Source organism: Mercenaria mercenaria, chromosome 19 (assembly GCF_021730395.1).
Source record: "Mercenaria mercenaria strain notata chromosome 19, MADL_Memer_1, whole genome shotgun sequence".
Lineage (NCBI taxonomy): Eukaryota > Metazoa > Mollusca > Bivalvia > Venerida > Veneridae > Mercenaria > Mercenaria mercenaria.
In genome coordinates this window covers 22,186,040-22,204,466 of record NC_069379.1, presented here as the reverse complement: position 1 = coordinate 22,204,466, position 18,427 = coordinate 22,186,040, and the positions used below count along the sequence as shown (strand labels likewise).

Genomic DNA, 18,427 nt, shown 5'->3' with positions numbered 1-18,427 from the left:
CAGGGACATGATTAGAACAAATTTAGAAAGGGGCCACTACAAAACTCTACAAGGCAAATATTTAAGCTTTTAATCTTACAGTTTTTGAGAAGAAGATTAAAAAAAATAATTGTATGTCTTTGTAAAACATAATCCCTTGGTGGGTAAATTTTGACACCAGCTTCATAATTTGAATAAACTTGGTAGAGGACCACAACAAAATGCTAAAAGTCAAATATTTAAGGGGTTGGTCAAATGGTTATAGAGAAGAAGAATTCTAAAGTTTTTTCATGTAAGTCTATGTAAAGTAAATAAACTCCAAGGAGAGGCCTTGGTACATCAGACAATGATACAAACCAAAATATTTAAACTTTGGGCCTTGAAGTTTTTCGAGTAGAAGACTGTAAAGTTTTCTTTTGGTTGCCACTGCAACAAGTATTTCTGCATGGAATGGAATGGAACAATTGTGGTAGCTTAAACATTAATATTCATGGTGGATAGGGGGAAAGATGCCTATTTTTCATGGATTTCAAGACTGTGTTAATCAATGGAATTTAATTCTTACAAATAACTAATATTTCAAGTAACTTTTTCTTTAGAATTTTAAATCTATGAACATTGGATCAATGTTTGAGTCATGAGACCACATCAATCATTAAACAAGAGGACCATGATGGTCCTGAATCACTCACCTCTTCCCACATGACCCAGTTTTGACTATGACATCGTTTTTTCTATTATTTGACATAGTGACCTAGTTTTTGAGCTCATGTGACCCAGTTTCGAACTTGACCTAAATATTATCAAAATAAAAATTCTGACCAATTTTCATGAAGATCCATTGAAAAATATGGTCTCTAGAGAGGTCACAAGGTTTTTCTATTATTTGACCTATTGACCTAGTTTTCGAAGGTACGTGACCCTGTTTTGAACTTTGCCTAGATATCATCAAGGTGAACAGTCTCACTAATTTTCATGAAGATCTCATGAAAAATATGGCCTCTAGAGAGGTCATAAGGTTTTTCTATTTTTATACCTACTGGCCTAGTTTTTGATTGCATGTGACCCAGTTTCGAAAATGACCTAGATATCATCGAGGTGAACATTCAGATCAATTTTCATGAAGATCCATTGAAAAATATGGCCTCTAGAAAGGTCAAAAGATTTTAATAATTTTAGACCTACTGACCTAGTTTTTGACCGCAGTTGACCCAGTTTCAAACTTGAACTAGATATCATCATGATGAACATTCAGACCAACTTTCATACAGATCCCATGAAAAGTATGGCCTCTAGAGAGGTCACAAGGTATTTTTATTATTTGACCTACTGTCCTAGTTTTTGATGGCACTTGACCCAGTTTCAAACTTGACCTAGATATCATCAAGGTGAACTTTCTGACCAATTTTTATGGAGATCCATTCACAAGTATGGCCTCTAGAGAGGTCACAAGGTTTTTCTATTTTTAGACCTACTGACCTAGTTTTTGACCGCACATGACCCTGTTTCAAACTTGACCTAGATATCATCAAGATGAACATTCAGACCAATTTTCATACAGATCCCATGAAAAATATGGCCTTTAGAGAGGTCACAATGTTTTTTCTATTATTTGACCTACTGACCTAGTTTTTGATGGCACATGACCCAGTTTCGAACTTCACCTAGATATCATCAAGATGAACATTCAGACCAACTTTCATACAGATCCCATGAAAAATATGGCCTCTAGAAAGGTCACAAGGTTTTTCTATTATTTGACCTACTGACCTAGTTTTTGATGGCACATGACCCACTTTCGAACTTGACCTAGATATCATCAAGGTGAACATTCTGACCAATTTTCATGAAGATCTCATGAAATATATCATTATGGCCTCTAGAGAGGTCACAATTTTTTTCTATTTTTAGACCTACTGCCCTAGTTTTTGACCGCACGTGACCCAGTTTCGAACCTAACCTAGATATCATCAAGATGAACATTCAGACCAACTTTCATACAGATCCCATGAAAAATATGGCCTTTAGAGAGGTCACAAGGTTTTTCTATTTTTAGACCTACTGACCTAGTTTTTGATGGCACGTGACCCAGTTTCGAACTTGACCTAGATATCATCAAGGTGAATGTTCTGACCAATTTTCATGAAGATCTTGTGAAATATATGGCCTCTAGAGAGGTCACAAGGTTTTTCTATTTTTAGACCTACTGACCTAGTTTTTGAAGGCACGTGACCCACTTTCGAACTTGACCTAGATATCATCAAGGTGAACATTCTGATTAATTTCCATGAAGATCTTGTGAAATATATGGCCTCTAGAGAGGTCACAAGGTTTTTCTATTTTTAGACCTACTGACCTAGTTTTTGATGGCACGTGACCCAGTTTCGAACTTGACCTAGATATCATCAAGGTGAACATTCTGACCAATTTTCATGAAGATCTTGTGAAATATATGGCCTCTAGAGAGGTCACAAGGTTTTTCTATTTTTAGACCTACTGACCTAGTTTTTGATGGCACGTGACCCAGTTTCGAACTTGACCTAGATATCATCAAGATGAACATTCTGACCAACTTTCATAAAGATCCCATGAAAAATGTGACCTCTAGAGTGGTCACAAGCAAAAGTTTATGGACGGACGCACGGACGGACGGACGGACGACGGACACCGCACGATCACAAAAGCTCACCTTGTCACTTTGTGACAGGTGAGCTAAAAAAGCAAATACAAGACTTAAGTTTCTGTACAGAAAGCAAAATGTTTTATCTTTGTACACTAAGAAAATGCGGAACATGTTCTTGATCCAATATCACTCTGACTATGCCTGATCTGTATGGTACTATGGTATTTCTCAGAGTCTTAAGAACAGGCTCCAGGTTACTCAGAACAAGATCATTAGGTTTGTCCTTAGACTTGATCAAAGAAGTCACATTAATACAGAGCACTTCTTACAGTTGGGCAGGTTACCTGTGTTTTTAAAATACATTCAAGTTCTGCCCCTTCTTACATGAATGAGTATTTTACTCTAGCCAGTTCTGTACATAGTCGTAATACCAGGTTTAGCAATGGGTCGTGCTTCAGTATTCCTAAAGTCAAAGGATTTGGTAAAAAGACATTCTTCTAAAATGGTTATTCTTTGTGGATTACATTGCCACATGATGTTAAGAATTCTGAAAACATGCAGCAGTTCAAGGTTTCAGTTAAAACCATATTTTGCATAGCTTCTAGTTTGCAATTATTGGTATTCTATGTTAGTAATGATTCTTAATTGTCTTTCAATATGTTTAAATTCCCAGTCACTGTATATGTGATATTTGAAACTCTTTAATTTGTGTTGTACCATACCATATATTTGATATACTGAAAAAAATCAATCAGTCATGTCCTCACAGAATAGTCATTCTGGCAAAAAGCCTGAAATTTTATAAGAAGGAAATAAAATGATTGTAGAGTCTGACAGAGAGACAGAGCATCAGGTGGGCATGTTGCCTACTTCTATGTCTGTCTGACAAATTGCAACTAGAAATAACCGACTACAGAGCTTTCAATCTTGGAAATTAATCTAACTTTTGAGACTAAACAATGATATAATACCCTGATGTTTGTATCTGGTTACAAATCTATTAAGTCACAGTTCTTATGTCAAGTATACTCTTCACATAAATCAGGCTTTCTTTGAAAAATATTTGTAAGCTAAGAGAGACTTTTTGTTTTTGTTCAGTTGCTAAATACTCATAGTATTTCAGTTACATATGGATTTTGTGTTAACCTGATTCTCTAACTTGTACAAGGGTTGAACAAGATGCAATGTCACTGCATCCATGGGGCATTACTTTATAGTGGTATCATTATGAAGGTCATATCAAGTTGCATGATATTTCAATTCAGATTACACAGGTATATACTGTTTTCTAGGATTGTATTGTTTCAAATACTTTAGTACATCAAAATTCCAAGCAAACCTCTGACACTATTTTGATGCACGCTAAAAAAATGTTATTTCATAGACAGAAAAAAAAAAGACAATCGCCAATTACCATCCAACTATGAAATCATAATAATGTCTCATCAAGTCTTTCTGTCATATATCAATAAAAATTTGGTGACATAATCACAGGTTAAAGTTCACTAACACCTGTAACTACTAAATGCCAACTTCTGATGTCAATAATATCAGTGCCATTACCATGCTTTCTGTGAATGTCTGTAATTCGAGAAATATACAATGTACATTTTTATGACACTTTAAAAAAAAATAATGATGAAAGATCAAGGTATCTGTGTATGAACTGTTTTCGTTAATTTACTATACACATTTTTGTCTCACCAGTGACAGTACGTCTTGATCAACCCTGGTATTATCCTGTATCCACAAATAAATGGCAACTTCCCTACACACTAGACATACTGTTTTCAATCAGTCGTCATGAAGAAAATATGCTTCACCTGAGACTCAGTCCTATCAACTTCTCACTGCAAGTGTCTACTTATTAAGGAAACTGACAGACACAAAAATAACTGGCAGGATTTGGGAAGACATTTGGAAGGCATTCCAATGGCTCAAGAAAGGTTTAACTCATTTCTTTTCAATATTACTCTACTTGAAATTCATTTTGAATAAAGAACAATAAGTTTAATCACCATAGCAACACTGTTATCACCATAGCAATATTTTCTATTTTCAGATTCAAAGTTAAACAATTATACATAAAGAATAATCAAGTTTCTAGAATTTCAAGTTGCCTACAGCCATTCCACAAGTATTAAAATCTATATTAGAGAGATTAATTCTGTTCATATCAGTTTGCCGGGAGCTTGCGAAGAAAATTAAACTTCAAATATTCAATTCTTACTAAAATTTTACTTTTACTTATTCAATTTCATGTAGTAAATAGTAGTATGTTTTAACTCGGCTAATAGGGCACTCTGATATTGCAGAAACTCTATACAGAACAGTATTTTCCTAGTGTGATGAAGATCCATCAAGTGGTTCATGGAAGAAGCTGCTTTAAATTTTTCTATGCTTTGATGGCACCTATCTCCAGTCAAGTGGAACTACTGAATAAAACTGAGAAAGGTTCATCCAATGATGCTCCGAACCAAGTTTAGCAAAGACAAAGAACTTATTACTTTCTGCTCTGGCAACCATTAAACAGGGTTACACAGAATCATTTAAACAAATTTGAGAGATACTGCAGAACAAACTTGCTGAAGAACCAACAAAATGCTCATGAGAAGTTTTTTAAAACCTTTTTTTCTACGTTTTTGTATAACAAGGACCCCAACCCCATAAGCAGTGCCAATTCTGACCCCAGTAACATGGTCTGAAGACTTGGTAAAAGACCACTAAACAATGCTACATGCCAAATATATAAGCTCAGGGTATTACAGTTTTAGACAATGTTTTTAAAAAGTTTTTCCTGTACAAGTCAATGCAAGACAATTGAAGCCCAGATCAGAACCTAAGAATATATGACTCCAGAGGCATGATTTGAATAAATTTGGTACAAAACAAACTTGGTGCAGAACCACTACACAATACTATTTACCAGACATCTATGCTCAAGGCATTACAGTTTAAGACAAACAAATTTTTTAAGTTTGTCAGATATAAGTCTATTTAAAGGTCCAATACTAAGGAAAGTGAACATTTTAATTTCTTTTAAAAAGCACAGAAACTATTTCATTTTATTGGAAAATGAAAGTTGGTATGTAGAAATTCGAAATAAATTGCAGTATATGTACAATTATTTTTCTATGAAGTATGAAGAAAGTTAAAAAGACCTGGGGGGTCATTCTGTCGATTCATTGAATTTTTCACATAATACACATACATTTCTTTGAGTTCCAAAGACCTTCTGTAAATTTTGACCTGCCAATCTTCATTATTTAGTGTCTTGCAGAAGTCTATGCACTGGCTATGAAAAAAAGTCTCACTTTCCCTTAGTAATGGACCTTTAAAACAAGTAAACCCCTGGACGAGGCCAATTTTGACATCAGTGACACGATTTGATCAAATATGGTACAGGACCACCTCACAATACATCTTGCGCGGAAACAGTTTTTAAGGTTCAGGCCCTTGTAACCTTGACCTTTCATCCCAACTAGAAATTGTGTCCAAAAGACATGGATGCCCCAACTTACTGTGCAATTCTCTATATAAAGAAAACTATCAGAAGGGCCATAACTGCAGTAAAATTATTTGCAGAAAAAAATCCTTCCTATATGGTCATATGCACATCAAGATTGTTCATCTGTGAAAGTTTGGAGCAAATCCGGCTAATAGTGTGGGAGGAATTGGACACAAAAGATATACTCCATATAGCAAAAACTATCAAAGGGCCATAACTGTAGTAATCCTTCCTTTATGGTCAACTACACATCAAGCTTGTTGATCTGTGAAAATTTAAAGCAAATCAGGCTAATAGTGTGGGAAAAGTTGGACACACAAGATTTTGGGACATACATACGTATGTAAAGATACACTATATGCCCCCCCCCAATAAATGTGTGGAGGCATAAAAAACAATACAGGTCATCTTTCTCATAATCCAAACCATACTACCAAGTTTGAAAGTTCTGGATCAAGTGGCTTTCAAGTTATTGTGCAGAAACTGTTTTCAAGGTTCAGGTCTGTGACCTTGAACTTTGACCTACTGACCCCAAAAACTACCAGGGTCATCTACTTCATAAGCCTAGTCATGCTATCAAGTTCAAAGGTTTTGGGTGAAGTGGTTCTCAACTTTTTGGGCAGAAAGCATTTTCAAGGTTCAAGGCCCCTGTGACCTTTTACTTTGACCTACTGGCCCCAAAACTATAAGATTCACCTTCTTCATGAGCCAAATCATACTACAAAGTTTGAAGGTTCTGGGTCAAGAGATTCTCAAGATATTGGGTGGAACTAGTTTTTAGTGTCAAAGACTCTCTGACCTTGACCTTTGACCTACTGACACAAAAAAACTACTTTATAAGCCTAATCATGCCACCATGTGTGAAGATTTTTGGGTAAAGTGCTTCTCAAGTTACTGGGTATTATCAAGTAAATTTTATAAGACAACTAGAGGATCCCAACTGTTTTCGAGGTCAATAGGTCAAGTTTACTGTGACATTGAGACTGAAAATGCTTTCTAGATTATAAGTCATAAAACAGGAAAGCTTTGCCTTTCAAACATAACATAAGTACTACTAGAGGAAGATTCGCATTAATTTTGGGGGTCAGTTGCTCAAAGGTCAAGGTCACAACAACCTGACTTAATTTCTGGTTTATGTCTCATTTCCAGGCTCTAAAAACCATAAAACAGCTATAGCTTTCAAATTCTAACTGACTTAGCACCACCTGAGGAGGACCTTTACTGCGTTTGGGGTCATTTGTCAAAGGTCATAGTAACTCTGACACTGAAAATGCTTTCCAAACCACAAGTCATATAGTATAACAGCTACACCTTTCAAACTTCACAAAAATAGTTAGCACCACTAGAGGAAGATCTTATAGATTTTGGTGTCAGCTATTTAAAGGTTAAGTTCACAGGGACCTAACTATTTCTGGTACTTTTTTTGTTACTGGACTCTGAGCCAGAAAGTATAATAGTTACTGCTTACAAACTTTATATGATGGGTTAACACCACTTGAGGAAGATCCTTTTTACTCTTTGGGGTAAGTGATAACCACACCCTACCCTGCTTTGTTTCACAATCAGTTCAGTTACTGTATTTTAGTTTCCCTCATCCATATCCTGCATCCTCAACATTCCCCTCTCTTCCCCTGTTGTTTACTTTCATTTCAGCTTCTTAATATTGTATTTTAGTTTCCCTCATCCATATCCTGCATCCTCAACATTCCCCTCTCTTCCCCTGTTGTTTACTTTCATTTCAGCTTCTTAATATTGTATTTTAGTTTCCCTCATCCATATCCTGCATCCTCAACATTACCCTCTCTTCCCCTGTTGTTTACTTTCATTTCAGCTTCTTAATATTGTATTTTAGTTTCCCTCATCCATATCCTGCATCCTCAACATTACCCTCTCTTCCCCTGTTGTTTACTTTCATTTCAGCTTCTTAATATTGTACTTTAGTTGACCTACTGCCCTTTTCCATTCTACTTGCAAACCGGCATGTTATGCCCTATTATTTAGATGCAAAGGAAGGGAGACAACATCATATATTAACTCCTTTCAAACTAGTAACAAGTTAGCTCCCCTTTTATTTGATTTTGAACCGTTTTAGAAATGAGCAAAAGGAGGTCCATGTGTCCTTCTTATTTTATAAGACTTAAATGGGGATTAACAAAATTTTGAAAGGTCAGCAATTAGAAAACTTTTTTAAAATATAAACAAAAGTAAAAAATTATGAAAATATTAAGTTATAATCCTTCTTAAGTATGGATAGTATTTCTTGCACTATCCTTTTAGAGTTTCCCATATAGCTATGTACTGAAAACTGGTCCTGACCCCTGACTGCTTTTCTTTACTAAAAGCAACCTCCGCGCAGTAATAAAAAAACTAATATTGTCAAAACAATCATCCCTGCCTCCAAGCAAATCATGTGACGATGGTAGAACCATGTGATACTAAAATTGTTTGTTTGTTTGTTTGTTTGTTTTAGGTTTAACGCCGTTTTTCAACAGTATTTCAGTCATGTAATGGCGGGCAGTTAACCTAACCGGTATTCCTGGATTCTGTACCAGTACAAACCTGTTCTCTGCAAGTAACTGCCAACTTCCCCACATGAATCAGAGGTGGAGGACTAATGATTTCAGACACAATGTCGTTTATCAAATAGTCACGGAGAACATACGCTCTGTCCGAGGATCGAACTCACGACCCCGAGATCCGTAGACCAACCGTCTACCTACTGAGCTAACCGGGCGGACATGATACTAAAATTGTGATACACTTGACAACACCTGGTAAATCAAATCTATACATTGCCATAATCTACAGGCAAATTGTCAATTAAGTCACAATGTTTAAGAAAATAATGAAAGTATTTAATGTATCTATATTTTACAGTATACCATTCATCATATTCTCTTACTACTCAAAATACCGTCAAATAATTTCATTGTTTACACTTTAGTTTACCAATTATTTTCATATAATGTGGCTGGATAACACCTACGTAGGCATTTCGTGAAGATGTAACTTTTATGTGTTATATGTAAGGTATATGATATAAGCAGTTCATTGATGCCGGTAGTCACGATCCTAAAGTCAAATTAAGGCCAAGAAATTAGGTCAAAGGTCATTAAGTGCAGTTTTTACAAATTTCACTTATATGGCATCATATCTTCGCCATTTGATGAAAAAACTGAGCAAAAATGGTATTTAATTGAAGCCAATGTATTTAACTAAGAAATAAAATCACTATATGCAAATTAGCTCATTTGCATATTAATTAATATTAATGAAAGCGACAAAATCGTACCAAATAACGATAAAAATTGGCATGCAGATGTACAATATTTATTGTTTTATATATAATTTTCATGATTTGAAAAACAGAAAGGTAACAAATGATATGTGGGATACTTATCTATTGATAAACGCAACTGTTTATATCGCCATCATATGTGTTTTATGTGTAGATACTGGATGGAGTGGGTGGGGTGAGTTGACTTCTGACCAACAGTTATCTTTAGCACAATTGTGTATTTGTTTTCACAAAAGCAAGGCATTTTTTTTGTATTAGGTACATATCTGCCGGCTATTTCAAAATGTGAACCTATGTCACACAGCCAATATGGCTGCCATTTTTTCGAAATGGCGACCAAGATGACCACCAAAGGTAAGTATGCATATATATCAGCATTTACATATGTTTAATGTAATTTATTGCAGTATTAAGATTGATAGATACAATTGATAATAAGACCATACGCCATGTAGGCAACCTCACATAACCAATATGGCGCTCATTTTTCAAAATGGCTGCCAAAAGACAATATGTTAAGGTTTCTTTGTATACATTATAGAGTTTACATAGTTGTTTTATGTAGTTTAGTATAGTTTTGTGATTGAAAAAACGTTACTATTTTAAATCAGGTTGACACAATCTCAGACATCCAAAAAGACAGTCACTTTTCACAATGGCCGTCAAGAAGTCAGTATGTTCAGTTTTTCTAATATATCAGGTTTTGCAGTATTTTGACGGATAATTAAACAATATACTATTTAAAACATATATTGGGTTTACAGACAGGATAGCCTAAATTGGTATCAATAGTATTCTTGGTATAACGACTGGGCACCCATTGTATCTAGAGGTATAGAGAAGGCAACTATGGATATCTTCGGTATATCGGCAGGCAAACTTGGCTTTTCATACAGGCCACTATGGATATTCTTAGGATACAGACAGGCAAACTGTGTATCAGTGATATATAGTCAGGCCATTTTTGCTATCATTTGTTTACAGACATGCCATCTGGGCTAAATATTAATGCCACTATCAGTATCGAGGGTATACAGACATGCCACTCTGGATATCTTGTGTATACAGACTGGCCCTTTTTGCTATACATACAGTCATCTAGGAAAAAATCTGGCTAAACATATAGGCATCAATAGGTAGCCTGGTAGAGACATAAAATGGGTATCCTAGTTATACAGGAAATTATCCTGGGTATACATACATGTACATTCCACTATGGGTTGCACGCCCGCTTAGCTCAGTAGGGAGAGCGTTTGTCTACAGATCGCGGGGTCGCGAGTTCGATCCCCGGGCGGGGCGTATGCTCTTCGTGACGATTTGATAAAAGACATTGTGTCTGAAATCACTCATCCTCCACCTCTGATAATTCATGTGAGGAAGTTGGCAGTTACTTGCGGAGAACAGGTTTGTACTGGTACAGAATCCAGGAACACTTGTAAGGTTAACTGCCTGCCGTTACATGACTGAAATACTGTTGAAAAACTGCGTTAAACCCAAAACTAAAAACATATCTACTACGGGTTTTTTTAGTTATACAATCATTCATTCTGCGTGTTTTGTGCATACATTTATAGCCACTCTGGCTCTGGCTATACATACAGTCCACTAAGGGTAACTTGGCTATACATACAGGTCACTATGGGTATCATGGGTATACAGAAAGGCCTATCGGGGTATTCTGTGTATACAGACAGGTCATATTGGCTACACATGTATACATACTGGCAAATACTGGTATACTGTATATATAGACAGGCAATTCTGGGTATTCTGGACATACAGAAGGGCCAACAGAGTTTCCTTGCAACTCTGGATATTCTAGGTATACAGGCGTATCATCCTGGCTATACAGTTGTATATATAGGCTACTAAGGGTATCTTTGATTTACATAAACACCATTGTAGGTATCTTGGGTATATAGACATGCCATCATGGCTATACATTCAGGTCACTTTGGATGACATTGTTATACAGACAGGTTACCTATGTATCCAAGGTATAGGGCCATGCCACTCTGTGTACTCTGGATATACAAACATGTCATCGTGGCCATATATACTGGCCATTTTGGATATCCCGGTTTTACATATTAGCCTTTCTGGGTAAAAACACCTGGGTATAAAGGCAGACCATCGTTGCTATACACTAGGCCAGTGTATGCTTTGAGTATGCTTGGTATATAGACAGGTCAGCTGAGTGCATCCTAGGTAGGCCACCTTGAGTATCCTAGGTATACAAACAGGCAATCCTGATCGTTTTCTTAATGTCACCACTATGAATATCCTGGGTATAAATACATGCCACCGATGTACCTTAGGTATAGAGGCAGGTCTATCTGGGTATCCTTGGTATACTGTCAGGTCTTCTTGGCTATAAATACAGGCCACTATTGGATCCTGGGTACCGCTATTTGTAAACTTGCTATACATAAAGACAACACTGGGTATACTGAATATATAGGTCTTCCTGGTTATATATACAGAAAGCTATGGGTATCCTAGGTGTACAAACAGGCCTCTCATGGTATCCATTGTATACATACAGGCTATGAGGGCTATATATGTATGCCAATAAGGATATCCTTGGTATACAGAAAGACCGCCAATGTATCCGAGGCATACAGGTCACTCTGGGTATCCCAGATATACAAACCTGTCAGGTTAGTGATACATACAAATACACTAGGAGTGTCCGTGGCATACAAAGAGGCAACTATCGGTACCTTAAGTATAGATGCAGGCCATTTTGGGTATCAGGGTTATACAGACCTACCACGTGTGCATCCTGTGTATACAGACAGACCATCATAGCTATACATATATGCCAGTTTGGACATATACTAATTACGCTTCACAACTTTGCATCGATAGCGTAAAATAATGGATCTAAGTTTGCATGCATACAAAGGATACCACGGGTGACATGTATGACTGTATTCCTATAATACCCGAAGTAACATATCATATACTAATGTGGATTGCAAGACGAAATGTGACAGTTCAATGTGCAATTTCTACCGATCCAACAATGTTTACATGTTTGAATGTGCATGCGAGGCTATTTATATACCAACTGTAGAAATGTACATGGCAACGAGGACAATAAAGTTGTGACATTTTTAAAACAATGTCCTATGGTATTGCAAGATTGAACTGTGTTAACAATTCCTATAGTTTTTTTCCTTTCATAGAATTTTTTTAAATTCACATATATATGATATGAAATTTTGTGCTGAAAACAATGAACAAATAAAAACAATAGGTCACCAGGCTCGTTTTTGTGAAAAATTGTTTTGAACACACCCACTGTTGCTGAAACTGCCAGCAATTTTTCAACATTTTCATAATTTTCTGCTTTTTTATAAATACCAACCAAAATATACATCAAGACAGCACAATAAGGTTTTTTTCTTTTTACAAATTTATTATATACTTATTTGATATTATAGCCATATTTGTAATACTCTATCCTTACAGTAATTGGTACAAATGAAAAAAATATTGTTTCATATTTACTTTTGTGAACTTTTTTCAATGAAAAATACCCATAGTGAAGAATATTTTTTTAAATTTTGAAAAAACTCTTTCATAGAATTTTTTCTGTTTTTCTTGTGTATAGATAATTGTATTGTGAACATAACAAGAGCTGTCCGTAAGACAGCCAAGCTCGACTATTCGAAATATTGTCCCAGAGGCAAGAAAATATTACCTAAAAAGGTTAAATATCAAAAGAGATTTAAGTTCAAAAGGGGGTATAATTTGACCAAAATGCATATCAGTTATGGGACTTGCCGCTATCAACTAGTTTTATAACCCCTAAGGCACATGTGAAGTTTCAATTCAATAACTGCATTAGTTTTGGAGATAGAAACTCGCATGTAAAACTTTAACCAGAATTTTCAAAGTCCAAAAGGGGGCATAATTTGCCCAAAATACATGTCAGAGTTATGGAACTTGATCCAGTGAGGTTAGTAATTGATCTAGAAAAAGAAAAAATAAGTTTCAAATCTATATGCCTTTTAGTAATAGCTGTATGTACTTGCACGCAAAACTTTAACCAGAATTTGCTAAGTCCAAATGGGGGCATAATTTGGTCAAAATGAAGGTCAGAGTTATGGAACTTGACCCAGTGAGGTTGGCAATTGATCTGGAAAAAGAAAATATAAGTTTAAAATCTATATGCCTTTTAGAAATAGCTGTATGTACTTGCATGCAAAACTTTAACCAGAATTTTCTAAGTCCAAAAGGGGGCATAATTTGGCCAAAATGAAAGTCAGAGTTATGGGACTTGCTGCTATCAACTAGTTTTATAACCCCGAAGACACATGTGAAGTTTCAAATCAATATCTGCATTAGTTTTGGAGATAATAACTTGCATGTAAAACTTTAACCAAAATTTTCTAAGCCTAAAAGGGGGCATAATTTGCTCAAAATACATGTCAGAGTTATGGGTCTTGACCCAGTGAGGTTGGTAATTGATCTAGAAAAAAAAAAAATAAGTTTCAAATCTATATGCCTTTTAGAAATAGCTGTATGTACTTGCACGCAAAACTTTAACCAGAATTTTCTAAGTCCAAAAGGGGGCATAATTTGGCCAAAATGAAAGTCAGAGTTATGGGACTTGCTGCTATCAACTAGTTTTATAACCCCGAAGACACATGTGAAGTTTCAAATCAATATCTGCATTAGTTTTGGAGATAGTAACTTGCATGTAAAACTTTAACCAAAATTTTCTAAGTCCAAAAGGGGGCATAATTTGCTCAAAATACATGTCAGAGTTATGGGACTTGATCCAGAGAGGTTGGTAATTGACCTAGAAAAAGAAAAAATAAGTTTCAAAGCTATATGCCTTTAATTGATGGCTGTATGTACTTGCATGCAAAAACTTAACCAAGGTGTGACGCCGACGACGACGCCAGGGTGAGTAGAATAGCTAGACTATTCTTTGAATAGTCGAGCTAAAAATGGCTAAAAATGTATGGGTCACCAGGCTAAATTTTATGTTAAGACCGCTAGAATACAACACCTGTTAGGACGGAAAGTGGCGCGAACCTGGCCAAATTGATTACATGTATGTGCGCTAGAAGTTAAAAAAAAGTTTTAAAAATTCTTAATTCTTTCTATAATTGAATACTAAATAATCTGAAAGGTGATATTGACTTATCAGTACTAAGTCAATTATCTTACATTATATGAACAACACTGTCTTTGTACTAAAATGCGATGTGAAACACAACCACAAAAATAGCAAGATATCTGTCAGGCATGATACTTGTCAATACAACATAAACCAGTATCAACATTTGATTACTGATAAAACTTATCAAAAAATGTTATTTCATTCAAGAAACCTCATATCTAAGATTGTCTGTAACATGTTTCGACAAATGTTGACTTCAGTTCAGTTTTCCATAGAAAGTGTCGGCTGCGCAGAAAGATGCGCATAAAAAACCATAGGAATTCCCTTTAACTACGTTGTGCAGTATTTGAATAAGTGTTTTAAAAATACTAATTATATTCTTAATGCATGGCATATTTACAAGCTTTATTTGGACATTTATAAAACTGATAAAATTATTATCAGTGGTTAATAACAGATATATGTGTACTAATCGAACGTTTTAAATGCATATTTGATACATTTTAATTAATATTCATGAGTATGCAAATGAGCTGAAAAACTCTTAATTAAAATTTATGAAGAACATTAATCCAAAACCAAAACATCTTACTATCCCAAAATATGGTTTATATGTGAGTTATGTAAATAGTGTCAGTGTTTTTAATATTTGTTTTTTTTTTAATGATTAAAATACCCCACCCACTTTTGACAGTATTTACTCTTGCAAATAATAAATAATGCTACAAATAGATATATATTTATATAAAGTAATGTTTCAAATGTAATTCTGCTTATTTTTGTCCATTTATAAACACAAATAGTGAAGATTTGATCTTTGTATTATTTGAAAATATCATTTTTAACGAATTATCTGCCCATTTTTTAAGATTTCATGAATTTTCACAAGTATGTAAATGAGAATTTTTTTAATTAAGTGTTTGTTAATAAATGTACAAAGTCCTGGCTTCATTTTGATACTATTGTTGTTATTCTACACCGATAAATGACCAAGATACAAGATATTTTATGTGACACACATGAAAATATGCACCGAATGACCTTTGACCTCGTTTATTGCACTATAAAGGGCCTCTCAAGGGTGACTACCGGGCAAGTCTTTCTTGTGGCACCTAGTAGATAACGTATAACATGGTAGTCGTCCATCTTCAGAGAATGCCTACGCAAGTCACAATTTTGAAAACTCTAGGTATACTATTTTTAGCAGGTGTGCGTCCCAACACCAACACCAGAAAAAGAATTAGTTTTAGTATTAGCAGTGTCTACTGTACCAGTGAGGGGAAGTAACACTGTGTTGGTGTTTGTCCTAAAAGAAGTAAGTCAATTTGCATGGGCTAGTTCTCCAGAAAAAAAAACATTTTTAATATATGAGAAATGTAAGAAACAGAAGATGCCTCAATTTCACTTGTGTGTATACAGCAATGTGCCAAAATATATCGTCAATCCAAAATATCTTATAAGCAAGAATTTTCGAAAAAGCTACCTCTGGTAAAAGTAGGCATTCCCAAATCAAAAACACTGTTTTCCCAATTCTGAACTAAAAATTCCCATATAATTGTAAGCTTGAAGGGTTTTCTGTTGCTACTTTGTAAGCTTTATTCTAACACGATCTGGAGCAATTGCTATATAAACATATAGCGAAATCGCCTATACATGAATCTACGATAAAATATGGTTGGCTGTTACATTTCACCCTCTATGATTGTGGCATAAGAGATTCTACTTCAGTTCCATTACATACAAATTATTTCAGGGCCAAACGGTTGAAAACAGCATTTCAAAAACATAAATATGATAAAAAGTCATACTGACGTATGTGTAGGACCGTAAAACACGTTTCGATCTCTACGAGCGAATTCAATTAGCTTAATTAAGATTCAGCGGTGACGTCATAAATGTATGACATAAAGTATGACGTCATAATGATGTGACGTCATATAAACTTAAGCTTGTAACTTGTAACACAGGGTCAACTCCCCTAATTTGATGATTCTCTTCATAATTAGTTTGCGAGCTGTTTAGATTACTAAATTATAAATACATCTCAAAATTCTGATAAAAAGAACCAAATATCTATACATTCCATTGGCTATGCAACTCTTTCTAACCATAGGGGGTAAATTGTAACAGCATATGACCCGAATGACGTATTACGCTGAAAATGTAGTACTGTAAAATGCGAATTATTTGCATTGTTAGAATCGAAATAATAAATATGTTCCAATAATTTTATCAATTAATAAAACATGGGCAGTCGTTCGGATGCGAATGATTAAATCACTCGTGCTACGCACTCGTGTTTTAATTATTACGCATTCAAACTCCTGCCCATATTTTATTAACTGATAAAATATAGGAACAGATTTATTATTTCTTAAATAATGTGTAATTAGACTGAGTTAACAACAGTTTACAAATATCCAAACAAGAGGGTCATGATGACCCTGGATCACTCACCTGAGTAATATGAGCTACATGTTTCAAATGTCAAACTGATGATAAAATATTTAGAAAGTCAGTAGGTCACATTCATGGTCAATGAAATTCAGTTTTACGATTTGTGTGCAAAACTGTATAAGTCATCAAAATTTCAAGGCTGTATCTTAAAAAACAAAGAAGTAGGTCAGTAGGTCAAGGTTACAGTCAAGTGACATCATATTACTTGGGGTCATCAGGTAATTATAATCAAACAATCTTGGAAATAGGATCAGATAATTTTTTAAGTATTTTTCCTATATAACTCACATAGTGACCCTAGGGTGGGGCCTCTTTTAATCCCAGGGGCATAATTTAATCAATTTTGGTAGAGGACTACTAGACAATGCATCAAACCAAATATCAAAAGCCTAGGTCGTATGGTTTCAGACAAGAAGATTTTTAAAGCTTTTTCCTGTATAAGTCTCTATAAAACTTGGGACCCCCAGGACAGGGCCTCTTTTATCCCAAGGGGTACAATTTGAACAATGGACCATAAGACAATGCTACAAACCAAATATCAAAGGTTAAAGTGTTGTGGTTTCAGACAAAAAGATTTTTAATCCTCGGGGCAGAGCCATATTTGACCCCAGGGGATAATTTGAACAATCTTGGTAGAGGACCACTAGATGATGCTACATACCAAATATCAAAGCCCTAGGCCATGTGGGTTTGTACCAGAAGATTTTCAAAGTTTTCCCTATATAAACCATGTGACCCCCGGGTGGGGCCATATTTGATCCTAGGGGGATAATTTGAATAATCTTGGTAGAGGACCACTAGATGATGCTACATACCAAATATCAAAGCCCTAGGCCATGTGGTTTTGTACAAGAATATTTTCAAAGTTTACCCTATATAAGTCTATATAAACCATGTGATCCCCGGGGCGGGGCCATATTTGACCCTAGGGGGATAATTTGAAAAATTTTGGTAGAGGACCACTAAATGATGCTACACACCAGATATCAAAGCCCTAGGCCCTGTGGTTTTGGACAAGAAGACTTTTAAAGTTTTTTCCTTTCGGTTGCCATGACAACCAGAGTTCTGAATGGAATTCAATTCTTTGAACAATTTTGAAAGGGGGCCACCCAAGGATCATTCCCGTGAAGTTTGGTGTAATTCTGCCCAGTGGTTTTCAAGATTTTTTTAGAAATTGTTGACGGACGACGGATGACGGACTACGCATGACGGACATCAAGCAGTCACAATAGCTCACCTGTCACAAAGTGTATCTTTATATAGTTTGTGCTAAGTTTCAATTTTCCCAATTTAATGACATTTTCCTAATTCAACAAGTGTTGGTGACATTTCCAAACTGATGTAAAGATGGCTTTTGGAACTGAAACCAGCCCAGTGAGAGAATGGGAAAAAGCCCTGTCAAATTGCAGAAGCTATGCCTGG

The 18,427-nt window shown here is 35.4% G+C and overlaps 1 protein-coding gene across 1 annotated transcript in view; it reads right to left on the bottom strand.

The window, feature by feature from the left end:
• Positions 1-18,427, bottom strand: part of LOC123541920 (uncharacterized) — a 44,031-nt gene that overhangs the window by 13,283 nt on the left and 12,321 nt on the right. The window lies entirely within an intron of this gene.